The sequence below is a fragment of the Peromyscus eremicus genome, chromosome 2 (assembly GCF_949786415.1).
Source record: "Peromyscus eremicus chromosome 2, PerEre_H2_v1, whole genome shotgun sequence".
NCBI classification, from domain to species: Eukaryota; Metazoa; Chordata; class Mammalia; order Rodentia; family Cricetidae; genus Peromyscus; species Peromyscus eremicus.
Window position 1 is genome coordinate 34,261,812 of NC_081417.1, and position 12,928 is coordinate 34,274,739.

General features: G+C 43.0%; 1 protein-coding gene across 1 annotated transcript in view; it reads left to right on the forward strand.

Moving 5' to 3' along the window:
- Stau2 (staufen double-stranded RNA binding protein 2) overlaps nt 1-12,928 on the forward strand; it is a 281,392-nt gene that overhangs the window by 186,892 nt on the left and 81,572 nt on the right. The gene's annotated exons all lie outside the window — the stretch shown is intronic.

A 12,928-nucleotide genomic window follows, 5' to 3' on the forward strand; every position in this document is an offset into this window, starting at 1 on the left:
CTGTCCATTTGCTACATTTTGGCCCAGCTGAAAACCATGAGGCCTTGGTGAGGAGACTTTACAAGCACATGGCAGCTTTGCTTTCCCTGATCCGTTAGCTCTGGCACCATCTGTTAAAATCTTGAAACATCAAAATGGCTTGTCTGGGAGCACATTATCTTAGGAAATTTAAATTATTTTAGACTTCTTGTTTGCAGCACATTATGAACTTAAATATGGAATTTGTTAGGAGGAAGACGTAATTGCCCTTCTGTGTTTTTATTGTCAATACTTACCCTCAGGAGTCTCAGTCTACAAAGCAGTTTGGATAATGTTGAAGCGTCACTCTGACATACTCATCTGGCTCTGCCAGAGTTCATATTATCTATAAAATAACCACATGACCTTTCAGAATGGTCAGCTTAGTCCCATAATTTGGGTTATTCTTGAAGTAAGTTCTAGTGTTACTGTTTTATTTTTAAAGGCTTACTTCTGGAATAAAGATGAAAATCTGAAAAATTACATTGTTTCTTAATGAACAAATTCCTCTGGTTGCTTAGCTAGCTTCTTGAGACAACATATATACAGAACCCTTAGGGTCTGGGTCCCGGAATTTCTAGCCTTGAGCCGTCGTCATTCAGAGACTGCATAGTCAACAGCCTATCTGACTCGCTGTGCTTTCTGACTTAGCCATAGAACAGTCGTAACCCACTTCCACATCCACTTTTCAGTAGCTTGAGGATGCCTTGTAGTCTTCTGTCCGATCTGTATTTCTTTTGTTTGGATAGACCTTCTTGGTGGAGAAAACAAAGGAACACAGGAACACAACAGTGCATCATCTCAGTGGCTGGGACAAGGTTAAGCTCTTTTTTCCCCCAGTCCACAGTGTCTCTGATTTGGTGGGTTTGGAGTCGTCCTTTGTGTCTGGTAGGGAGACCCTGCAGTATTTAGGGAAGAGCAAATGATTGGTCATGAAATCTGAGTTTTAGAAAATAATCATGACATGTTAGTTACAGATTCCGGAATGGGTGCTATCATTTCTGTGACTCCATTACCTGGAATGTTAAATGGAAGAGTTGAGATGATTTACAGTATCCCAGTGCTATTGTTTCATGATTCTGTAACTGATCTTACTCGTCCTTGAATGAACCCAGAGAAAACTAGGTGTAGTTCGCTGATCTAGAAAATAGCTAGCAATTCCTTCATTGCTGTTTGAGGACTTTATTATACCAGTGTCCGACCTACCTGCCAAAGACTACACAGTAGGTATCTGAGGCTTGCATGAAGAAATACTTCCTTGTGTGCAGATATGTGTAAGGCTACATGGTGCTTCCTGGTCTCATGGGCTACTAGGTCTAGCAAATTCACCCCTCTGATGAGTACAGCTACCTCTCTACCCACTCTGTCCTCACTTCTGGCAGAACCAACTGCAGGAGCAGCATGACGTCAGGGATCCTCAACAGTGCTCATCTTTGGTACCAAACACTCTTCTTCAGGTCCAGCACAGGTGACCAGTGTGAACTGTGCTAGTCTCTTGTCACTTCTCAAGCCAGCCCAGGGCCAGCCTTTCCTTCCCATTCTGGGCTTTCCTTCATGTCCTGGATACCTGCTCTCCATCTCAAGTATCCACATGGCAACAGATGCTCGTGACTATGCCGTATCTCAGCATGTACTTGACCTCGTAAAGTTAATATGGGACACCTCATCAGCCAGTAAAGCAAGAATAATTGCTATTACCTTTAAAAAATTCTCACTCCACACCATTTGAGTAAATACAATTGAGAAAATGGATTAGGATTCTTTTTTTTTTTTAATTTAAAATTATTTCATTTACTTTAGGTGTATAAGTGTTTTGCCTACATGTGTGACTGTGCACCATGTGTGTTCTTGGTGTCTGAGGTAGCCAGAAGAGGGTGTCAGGTCCCTAGGAACTGGAGTTCCAAATGGTTGTGAAACACAAGATGAGTGCTGGGAATGGAACTGAGTCCCCTGGAAGAGCAGCCAGTGCTCTTAACCACTGGGCCAACTCTCCAGCCTGGAATTAGGATTCTAAGACAAAAGCATATATAAAACTTGTGAAGAGCCCTTCTGAAACTCAGATGGTTCTCTTTGTGTAGAGAAGAAAGATGGGAAGTGCGGGAGTACTTGAGTCTTTGTCTTAGTAATTATCTTCTTGTTTCTTCACTCTGGGAGCTCAAGGGTGTGTGTTCCCTGTGTCAGAGGGCAGCAGAGCAGGTGCTGCTGAGATCTCTGGGACAGGACAGGACAGGGAGGGGCCTGTGTCCTACCGTTTTCCCACCTCCCCTCCCAACCTCCCAGCTCCTCCTCCAGGGTCTGGTCTGAGCTCATCACTTTTCCCACCTGGCGCTGGTGGGCTACTTTAAATCAGCCCAAGTTTTCACCTAGGTACTTAAAGTAGCCAGTCTAAGCCAGTTTGTTTTGTTGTTTTCTCGACAATATCTCACTCTGCAACTCTTGTTATAAGACCCAGCTGCTGCCTTGAGCCTGCAGGGATCCCCCTGCCTCTGTCTCCTGAGTGTTGGGATTGCAGGCATGAACTACCACACCTGGCCTGAAAGTGACTTTCTTCTTTCTGCTCCTGATTCAGTGTGGTCTATTTGTCTTTTTTCTTTTCTTCCTGGTAATATTTTTATTGCATGTGTGGGGATGGAGCACATGCCATGGTGTGTTTGTGTGTGGAGGTCAGTGAGTAACGTGAAGGAGTCCATTCACTCTCTACATGTGGGTCCTGGAGATGGAAGTCAGGTCATCAGTAGTGCCTTTACCTGTTGAGACATCTCATCCAAGTTGTCTTTCACACAAGAGGGAAATTGAGTTTTTCATTTAACAAGATTGCATTGCTGAACTGCTCAAAGCCTTGCATGGCTTCCCATCACACATTAGACTCTGCATTCAGAATGTGGCATGGCTTCCCATGACACATTTGACTCTGCATTCAGAATGTGGCATGGCTTCCCATCACACATTAGACTCTGCATTCAGAATGTGGCATGGCTTCCCATCACACATTAGACTCTGCATTCAGAGCCTTGCATGGCTTCCCATCACACATTTGACTCTGCATTCAGAGCCTTGCATGGCTTTCCATCACACATTAGACTCTGCATTCAGAGCCTTGCATGGCTTCCCATCACACATTAGACTCTGCATTCAGAGCCTTGCATGGCTTCCCATGACACATTAGACTCTACATTCAGAATGTGGCATGGCTTCCCATCACACATTAGACTCTGCATTCAGAATGTGGCATGGCTTCCCATCACACATTTGACTCTGCATTCAGAGCTTTGTATGACTTCCTATCACACTTTCCATTCACACATTAGCCCCTGACTGGCCTGGCTCTCTGCTCCAGCAGCCTCAGCTCCTGTCTCTATTCTGTTCATTGACTATCTGAGGCTCATGGGTCTTTAGTTCAACATCATCACAGTAGGTGAAAGTAACCAAGCAGCAGACTTCTTGCTGCAGATTCCACTTAGGTGGCATTCTGGAAAAAAGCAAAACTAGGGATAGGAAACACCTGTGGGCACTAGGAACTGGGTGTATGGAGATGGACTTACTGGAACAACCTGAGGAAACGCCCTGTGTTGAGACTGCAGTAGAAATGTCACTGCGTGCATCTGTCATACTTGACTTCACTCTGAAAGGGAAAATGCTAGAAGCTCTAGGTGATACCTGAATAGACTCAATCTTAAAAGGAGAAAGTACTTTGTCAGTTACATAGTACTGGTCCCTGGGAAGTGTGGAAAAGTGGCATCTTCTTGCCCTCCTGCACAGTGGGTTTGCTGGACACACTGTGAGTGCACCAGCTTTAGCCTGAGTTCCTCAACACCAGTAGCTAGGAAGGCCTACTCCAGAGTTCCTGGAAAAATTAGTCTCCAGAAAGTGGTCTGGGCTCACCTCTGTCCCCACTGGAGGACATTCTTCCAGCAGGCTGGAGGGGCTAGTGGTCTCTGAGAGAACGCTCTTACATGCGTTTGTCCTATGGTCACAGCAAATGTGACAGGAAAGTCACACCAGTGTAGAGTGTCTCATTTTCCAGAGCAAAAGCCTGGTTTAAAAGTGCAGATACTAATTGTGTTGTCAGGCCTGAGGAGCTGTGCTGAAGAACTCTACTCCACAGAGCATAGAGATCCACTTTTTGGCTTAGTCCTCCATAAGGGAAAAATTTAAACTGTGGGTCACATGATGGGTTCAAGGACAACTCCATCTGTACAGGCCGAGTAAAGAACATAAGAAGCTGGGCTTCTGAAGGCACGCTCAGGGTTTTTAGTGTGTCAGATTTGGGGATTAGTCTTATTGATTGGTGCATGTTACTAAAGAGTGTCTCAATAGCCATGTGGAATGGTTTAGGGATCCTGTTGAGTGGTGTGCTCACCAGCCACTCATTACTCTCTGCTTTTGACCTGGTGTATTAGTCAGTTCTATTGATGTGAAGAGACACCATAACCATGGCAACTCTTATAAAGGAATCCATTTAATTGAGGCTTGCTTAGAGTTTCAGAGATTTAGGTCCATTGCCATCATGATGGGGAGCATGGTGGCATGTAGGCAGATATGGTGCTGGAAAAGTAGCTGAGAATTCTACACCCAGATCCACAGACAGTAGTAAGAAAGCCACTGGTCCTGGCTTGGGCCTCTGACACCTCAAACTCTGAGACACACTTCCTCTAACAAAGCCATGCCTTCTAATATTATGTAGTGCCACTCATTAAAATATATGAGCCTATGGGGGCTATTCCTATTCAGACCACCACATTCCACTCCCTGCCCCTCATAGGCTTGTAGCTATATCATAATGCAAAAATGCATTCAGTCCAACTACCTTTCCTAGATGAAAGCAAGACCAAATAAACAAACTCCAAATTCTTCATCTCCATGCCTGTTGTCAACACAGTCTTTAGACCTCCAATTCCTTTCAGCTTTGTTGACTGTAGCAAACTTCTTTCTCTTGGGTTGGTTCCACACCTAGTCTACAGCTTTCCTTGGCAGGTAATCCTACAGCTCTGGCATCTCCAACATCTTGGGGTCTTCGAAGAAATGAAGGCTTCACTTTCACAGCTTCATGCAGTGGCCTCTCTGTCCTCCATGCAGGGACAGCCCTGATTCATACCTGGCCTCAGAGGCTTTCCTGACTAAGGGAGGAAGATTCCACAACCCCTTTCTTGTTTCCTTGACTCTAAAGTCAGAACTATGTGTCCAAAGCTGCCGAGTTCTACTGCGTGCTGGGATTGGAAGTTGGCTCCTCATTCGCGTGAGTGAGCTTTCATCATTTTCGTCAGCTTTCTGTTCTCAATGGTTTCTTCACTGCTTAAGCTTTTCTTTGATTCCCTTCACAAGTTGGAAGCTTAGTGGGGTAGGGTCTTGCCCTGAGTCACTGCTTCTTTTATTCCATTTAGCCTCAGGCTTTTCTTTAAATTTTTTATATCTTTGAGCATTGGCCTTAGGTCCGTTACCCTCCTGGTGTTCCTTTTCTCCTCAAACTGTACCTTTTGGGTTTTTCCTTGCTCAACTTGCTTCTTTTCATTATAGATCTGCATAAGAGTACTGTGCCATCTTGAAATCTCCTCTGCCAACACCATTAATCCAAAACTCTTCAATTTAGCCTTGGACAGATCTTTTGGACAAGGGCAAAAAGCAGCCAAACTCTTTGCCAATATATCACAAGAACAGTCTCTTGGCCACTTACTAATATTCTTCTCCTTTGAAACCTCTTGTACCGGGCCATCATAATCGATATTGCTCTCAGTACCACTGTCTTCCATGCTTCTTCCAGTATGACTCATTAATCCCTGCCTAACCCATCCAACTGCTTTTCTAATCCAGAATCCCAAAGTCTGCATTCTGTCAACAAGCAACATGGTCAGGCCTGTCACAGCAATACCCACTCCTCATACCAACTTCTGTCTTAGTCAGTGTTCTGTTGCTATGTTCATATTGTTCTATGTCAAGAGACAGCAAGAGTTGCCATGGTCAACTCTTATAAAGGAAAGTATTGAAAGTATTTAATTGGAGATTGCTTATAAATTAAGTCCATTGTCATGTGGGGAAATGATGGCATGCAGGCAGACATGGTGTAGGAAAAGTAGCTGAGGATTCTACACCCATATCCAAAAGCAGAATTAAGAAAGAGAGCCACTGGGCAGGGCCTAGTTTGGGTTTCTGAAATCTCAAAGCCCACCCCTCTGTGACACACTTCCTCCAACAAGGCCACACCTCCTAATCCTTCTAAGTAGTGCCATTCCCTGATGACTAAGCATTCAAATAGATAAGCCTATGGGGGCCATTCTTATTCAACCTGGTACCTCTCCTAAACCTCTCCTCCTCACTGTTAGGGGATATGGTTATCTTTTCTAGTCATCTCTAGTTATGGCCCCATAGTTAGACACTGCTTTCCTTTTTTATGATTTCTGTTAACCTGTCTTCATTCAGATTGCATGTCAAGCACTAGTCTCACCCAGGTGGGGTGAATAGACCTAGCTTAGTATCTATCATTCAGCTTAGTTTCTAATTTGTAGTTTTGTTGGCTGCCTTTGTGTGTTCAGGTTAACTTTGGAATTTTCTTGCTTCAATAAAGAGTGGGTTAGTTAATCAGTCAGTTAACCAGGCACCAACTAACTAGTGAAGTGTAGCACATGTATTTTAGTAGTGAATACACTCTGACTTCTGGTGATCGGGACTGAGGTTGCTTGCTGAGGATGTGCTAGTACATAGTTAACAGATGACTTAGAGTGAAAAGTTGGTTCTCTGAGAGAAAATAAGTGGAAATCAGGGTTAAATACTGTGTGGCGTTTGCCATGAGCTAGGCTTTGTGTGGGGCTCTCCATGCTCTGTTCTGCTTACTTCTTGGAATTCCTTTCAGGAGTGTGCAACCTGCTGCAGCAGCTGCAGCTGCGCTTCATTTAGTGTTGGGGCTTTCTGGGCATGCGTCCAGATGAGTGAGGCCATGCTGAGTGGCTCCTCCCCTGGGTTTTGAGGAAGGTTTGGCCAGGACTCTCGCTGAAAGGACAACCAGGAGGTGTAGCAGTTTACAAATCAAGTGGGACTTTGGTGCTTTACCCCTAACAGTCTTGCTATGCAGCCCAGGCTGGCCTCAAATCGGCCATCCTCCTGACTCAGCCTCCCAAATGCTGGGATTATAGGGGTATGCTAGCACACCTGGCTTCCATTGTCCTACTTTTTATTAAGTTCTGCTCAGACATTATTTCCTTTGGCCCGAGTAATTAAACCATAAAATTCTATAGTCATATGATATTCTAAAACTAAAAGAAAGAGAAGCCTTCTCACCTCCCAGCAGTGATGTGCCAGTTGATGATGTACACAGCATGCTGGTGGTGCTGGAAGTCTGAAGAACACTGCCTCACTCCCTAACTCCCAGGTCACCTTCCTCTGAGTGTACCAGCCAGGATGCTTTTGAATATGAGTAACAGAAAGTGTGGCTCAAGCTATCCTAAGGCATAAGCAGCCTCACTCGCACGGACAGGAAGTTCCCAGAAGAGTGAGCTCTGGGCTTGGCTGATAGAGCAGTTCAGTGATGTTAGCAACGACTCTGCTTCTTCCTACTCCTTCATCCGAAACATGGGAAGACTAGGTTTCTGGGTCCCAGCAATATAGCCATGGATGCAAAGAGAGATGTGGACCCTGTCTTCAGCAAATATTTGTACCCAAGCTTCGCCAGCCATCTTCCCTCATACCTTTAGTTCTGGGCCATTTCTCCCCCCATCTTTAATGACTGGATGAAGAAATGGTGACATCACTATGGGAACTTAGCCACCATGACAAACCACAGGAGACAAATGTCACATGTGTAATTTAAAAGTTTCTGGTAGCCATACTTTTTAAGTAATTAAAGTTTTAGCAATACATTTTTTTTAACCCAGTGTATTAGTTACTGTTCTCATTGTTGTGCCAAAATTTCTAACAAAAACAGCTTAAAGAAGGAAAGGTGCATTTAGGCTCACAGCCTGAGGGAACAGCCCCTCTAGGTGGGGAGGCTTGTCGGTGAGCGTGGCTCTCGCTGTGGCAACAGGAGTGTAAACAGCTGGTCACGCTGTATCGGTATCCATGGTCAGGGAGCAGAGGGAGCCAATTCTGTACACAGCTGCCATTCCCCCGCCCCCTGTCTATTCAGTCTGGAGCCCCAGGCTGTGGGATGGTGCCTCCCACCTTCAGGGTGGCTCTGCTCTCCTCAGTTAACTTCCCTACAAACACTGGGACAGACATTTCCCAGGGGTGTGTCTCCTGTGTGAATCCAAGTCCCAACAAACCGACTGTGAAGGTTAACTAGCACCCCAGTACATCAGAATGCCATTTACTGTGTAACCAGCATTTGAGATAAGTATTGAGACAGTGTCCTTCTTTCATACTTGAAGTATGGTGTGTATTTTGCACCTGTCTTAAGTTTTGCATGGTCATGACTCACAGATTCAGTAGTCAAAATTTGTGTCTGATGGTACAAATCCATAGGCTGAAACCCAAGAACACGAAGATTGGGTCTCCATCTGTCTTCAGGGTCTTCCTTCACTGTCCAGCCTACTCTCAATGGAATCTGTGCCCTTGCCTCTGGCTTCACTTTGCTTTTCCTTCTCCCTGGCCCATTCTCTCCTCACTCATAAAGGAACTTTAATTTTAATTTTGTTATATCCATCACAGCCAACCAATTGTTGGCTCCAGGTATAGGCTGTCCTCAAATGCGTGAGGAGAGGTCAAACTCTTCTGTACGTTTTTAAGTCATCTTAAAAATTTTTTTAGACTTATTCATTTATTATTTTATGTGTATCAGTGTTTTGCCCCCATGTGTTTATGTGCACCATGCTTGCAGAGGTCAAAAGAGACATCAGATGACCTGGAACTAACTTATAAATGGTTGTAAACTATAATGTACGTGTTAGACATCAAACCCAGGTCCTCTGCGAGAGTAACAGGTAGCCCTGAGCCATCTCTCCAGCCCTCTTCTGTACCTTATGTTACCCCATGGGCTCACTTGTCAAACCATTTCCCATTTACTTTCCCATGGTGGTCTCCTGGAGCTCCAGAGCAGGGTCTTGTTCTTAGGCACTTCAGAGCTTTTCAAGTTTATAAGAAGGAAGTACGTTGGATTCTAAGAAAACTAGGGTGACTTGGATTTTGCAGAATATCTGAAATAAAATTGATAAGAGAATGTTCAATCATGTGTGCATTCTCTCTTGTTGACTCTATGCAGACTTTTATTTTTTTATGTAAGGATTTTTATAATTCTACATGTTGAAGTATATCTCTAGAGGAATCCATCACATCTCCTGTTAATGGCTTTACTGGCGTATGTATGGACGTTAGTTTTCTAGCCTGTCATTCATATGCATCTATCCTTCTTGGTGTCCTGAATTACTTAGATCAAGTACTGGGGCTCCTTCTTAATTCTAGCATCTGCCCCATAGGACAATGAACAATGTGGATCAAGGTTGTGTCCCTAGACTCTTAATGATACCAAACATCTCAGGTTTCAGCAACAGTCACTCAAGACAAATACAGTTCTGTATGAATATGAAATATAGTTGAGTGGCTCTGTAGCATAAGAGATCCCAATAACTGTCAGGGGAGCCTCAGTGGATTCTGCATCATAATAGCAAAACTGCAGATTTAACCTTTGGCCCCTTTGTCAGTTCAGCATTGACCAGCCAGTGCTGTATGTTGTGGGGTGGGAAGGGCCATGCTTGAGTTGTTACTGCCCTTGTTAGTTTTTAGGAACCACCAGAACTCTAAATGTAACTTAAGACTTGGGAGTATAGTTAAGTCTTTCTTAGTTTTAATGGACTAGGGCACAAAAGGAGATGCATTTTTAAGGTGGATGAGATATAATGCTTATGAGATATAATGCTTATTTGGAAAAATGCTTCAATATTTGTTGATCCTCATATTTTAAAATATTCCCTCCATCTGATGTGTATCTCATTGCAGAAATAAAATTTATTTTGTTGACGTTTAACTTTAATATGGGAAACCTTGAGTTTATAGAAACATAACAGTTAAGGAATTCAGGAGCCTTAACATTATATCACTTCAAGATCCATCACCAGAAACTACTACTCAACATAAATAATTATCATTTGTTGATGAACTAGATCAGGAGTCAGTATACATGACCCAAGGCCAAGTTCAATCTACTGCCCAAATACGAATAACTTTAACATTTTGAAGTGGTTGGAAATAAAAGTTCATGATGAAAAAATATGTGGAATCCGAGTTTAGTGCTCATAAATACATTTAGGGGGACATACCTAGCACTGTGTAGGTTAGTCTTGTCCTTGAACACTTTCCTACTCCAAGGCAGAGATACGGAATTCCAAGAGGTCTTGCATCCTGAAGAACCTAGAGTATTTACTATCCTCCCCTTTATAGAAAAGCAGGTTCAGTGCTAGCCTTATAAGGCAGAGACATTAAGCATTCAGCTTTGAGTCTTGTATCAAGTGTTATGTTAAACATGGCCAGAGTTTGTTCTTTCAGAATGAGCCAGTGTCCTGGAAAATAGTGCCCGTGTGATAGCACAATAGACTTGACTTTGGGCTTTGGATTTATTTACTCACAGAGGAAACCAATTTTATTCTCTAAAGGAATAATAAACAAGTCTGTCTTCATCAGTATTCATCAGAGCATTGAAAGAAAGTTTGCCTGTAGCAAAGGTTACTTTTGTCTCCTTGCTGAAATCCCATTTAGAAATGCTTCATAGCTGGGCCTTTTGTTGTTTTTAAGTAATAGGGGATATTCGGTTGTTTCTATAGTGACCTTTCATTTCAGATGCATAAGCAGTTTCCAGAACCAGCAGTGAGTTATAGGGAAGGCAGTGGGAAGAGTGAATATTATGTACTTTATAACTGACTCATAATTTCACTTACGCATGGTACAGCGCGGCCACATTTCTAAGAGGTTGCATACATCCAGAGGTATTGTGCACACAAGTGGCTTATTAATTAGAGTTGTAAAATAATTTTGGACTGTAGTCAAAATCCATGAACTTAAGCATTGCTTTCTTTTCCCACTCTTTTACCCCCACTTAGGATGAAAAAGAAAGACAAAACAAACAAACAAACAAAAAAGGCCAAATTTTATCAGCAAAGAGGAGAAAATTCTAGGTATAAAAACTGATTTTTCTCAACTGTACTGTAAAAAAGATTGAGTGTGGTTATGTCACATGGACCTCAGAATGCCTGTGGCTTCATGTTTTCCTATAGTTTTTGTCTATAAAGGTAATTTGTATTCATGACTTTTATATTAACATCGGAAGTTTTCTAATAAGTTTGGTCGATTTTGGAGCTGCATACAAACCCCACATCTGTAATTCCTTAATTTCTAATTAAGCATTCTAATTACTAATGTCAAAATTAAGTAAGCACTTAGGGTTCTTAACCATTCCACATGTCTGTCTGTATGTTAGATGTTATTCGAAGATAACTGGAGAAATATTTAAGAAAAAAACTTTTGTTAACAGTTCACAGTGGTACACTATTAAACCAATAAATACCATCTATGTCTAATTGGCTAAATGGATGTGAAAGTTATAGTGGAAAGCTGTTGCCTATATAGTCTTTTTTAAAGTGACGATCAATGGAATATAGTTCCCTCGGCCACAGATTTGAGAGCATTACTGCTCACTGGAGGTCACATTTACAACCCAAAGAGTCTTGCCTTCCTAGTAAATTTGGATTATGGTGGTGTGCATGATTTATTCCACTCTTTTAAAGCTGAAGGCTAGAAACCTTCTCTCCCTTAGCAATCCACCTTCAATTAAGTCATGCTTCTTCATCTCCTGTCCAAAATTCCTCTGTGGACAAACCCCGCGTGCGCGCACGCACGCGCACACACACACACACACACACATATACTGCTTATATTTCAGAATCTGAGCTCTGTCCTTCCATTGCTCATGGCTGTTTGGCTGGCTGGCTTTCTGTACTGCCAGGGATTGCCTTTTCAGATCACACATTTTCAAATACTCCTCAGTTAATGGGAGTTTCTGTTTCATCCTCTGATGGAAGGAATTGTATGACATTGTAAATCCCCAAATATCTACCAGAGGTAAATTTAATTATAAGGGCAAGAGAGTAATGAAATTACTCCTATTATTCTTCACCGGTGGGACAGGAATATGCTGCCAGCAAACCTAGGCCATATTGCTGCTGTTTGGTAAACCATGTCATGGCTCTACCAAACTTAAGGTCAGACAGTGGCGGGGGAGGGGAATTCACTGGAACTTAGCATTCGTGAGGTACTGGGTTCAATCCCTAGCTTTGAACAAAGACTCACCCTCAAGTTTCTTACTCTAAAAGACTAAGAGGCTAACTAGCTTCCTTTCCCCTGAAAAGAGTTTACGCCTTTATGTGGATCACTGCCCCATGAGATAACATAGGTGAAGATAATTGCTTATGGAGAACAGAAAGGAGACGTTTGCCTGGTGCTAGGTGTCTATTTGTTGGTAGATTTGTTTCCTAGGTGATGGCTTGCTGGGATACTGGTCTGTAACTTACATACCATCTGTTTGAGAGATGCCTTGACTCTCACTCCCACTGACTTCTCTAGGGTCCGTCCTTGCTGGCTTATGCTTTAGGTCTTTGGTACACTCTGGTCTTGTACTGCCCACCTCCCATTGACCCTTTGCTATTTTGTCTACGTCTGAATTTTCAGAGATCATTCCCATCTTACTCCCAATCCCAAACCTTCAAGATTGACAGAATTTTATTTGACAGGTACTAGTCTCTGACTGTTATAAAATCCTGAGAATATCAGTAGTTTCTTTGCTGGCAGGGCTGATAGTCTGTGTCTCCTGATCATTGTCCTACCAGTCATTAAATACTTGAATGCTTTCCCAGCCCTTGGCAGATTGCTGCTGCCTCAGTTTTACTCCCTGTCATCATGTCCTCATGTCCTGGGCCTCTTGGACCTCAAACTGTCTGGG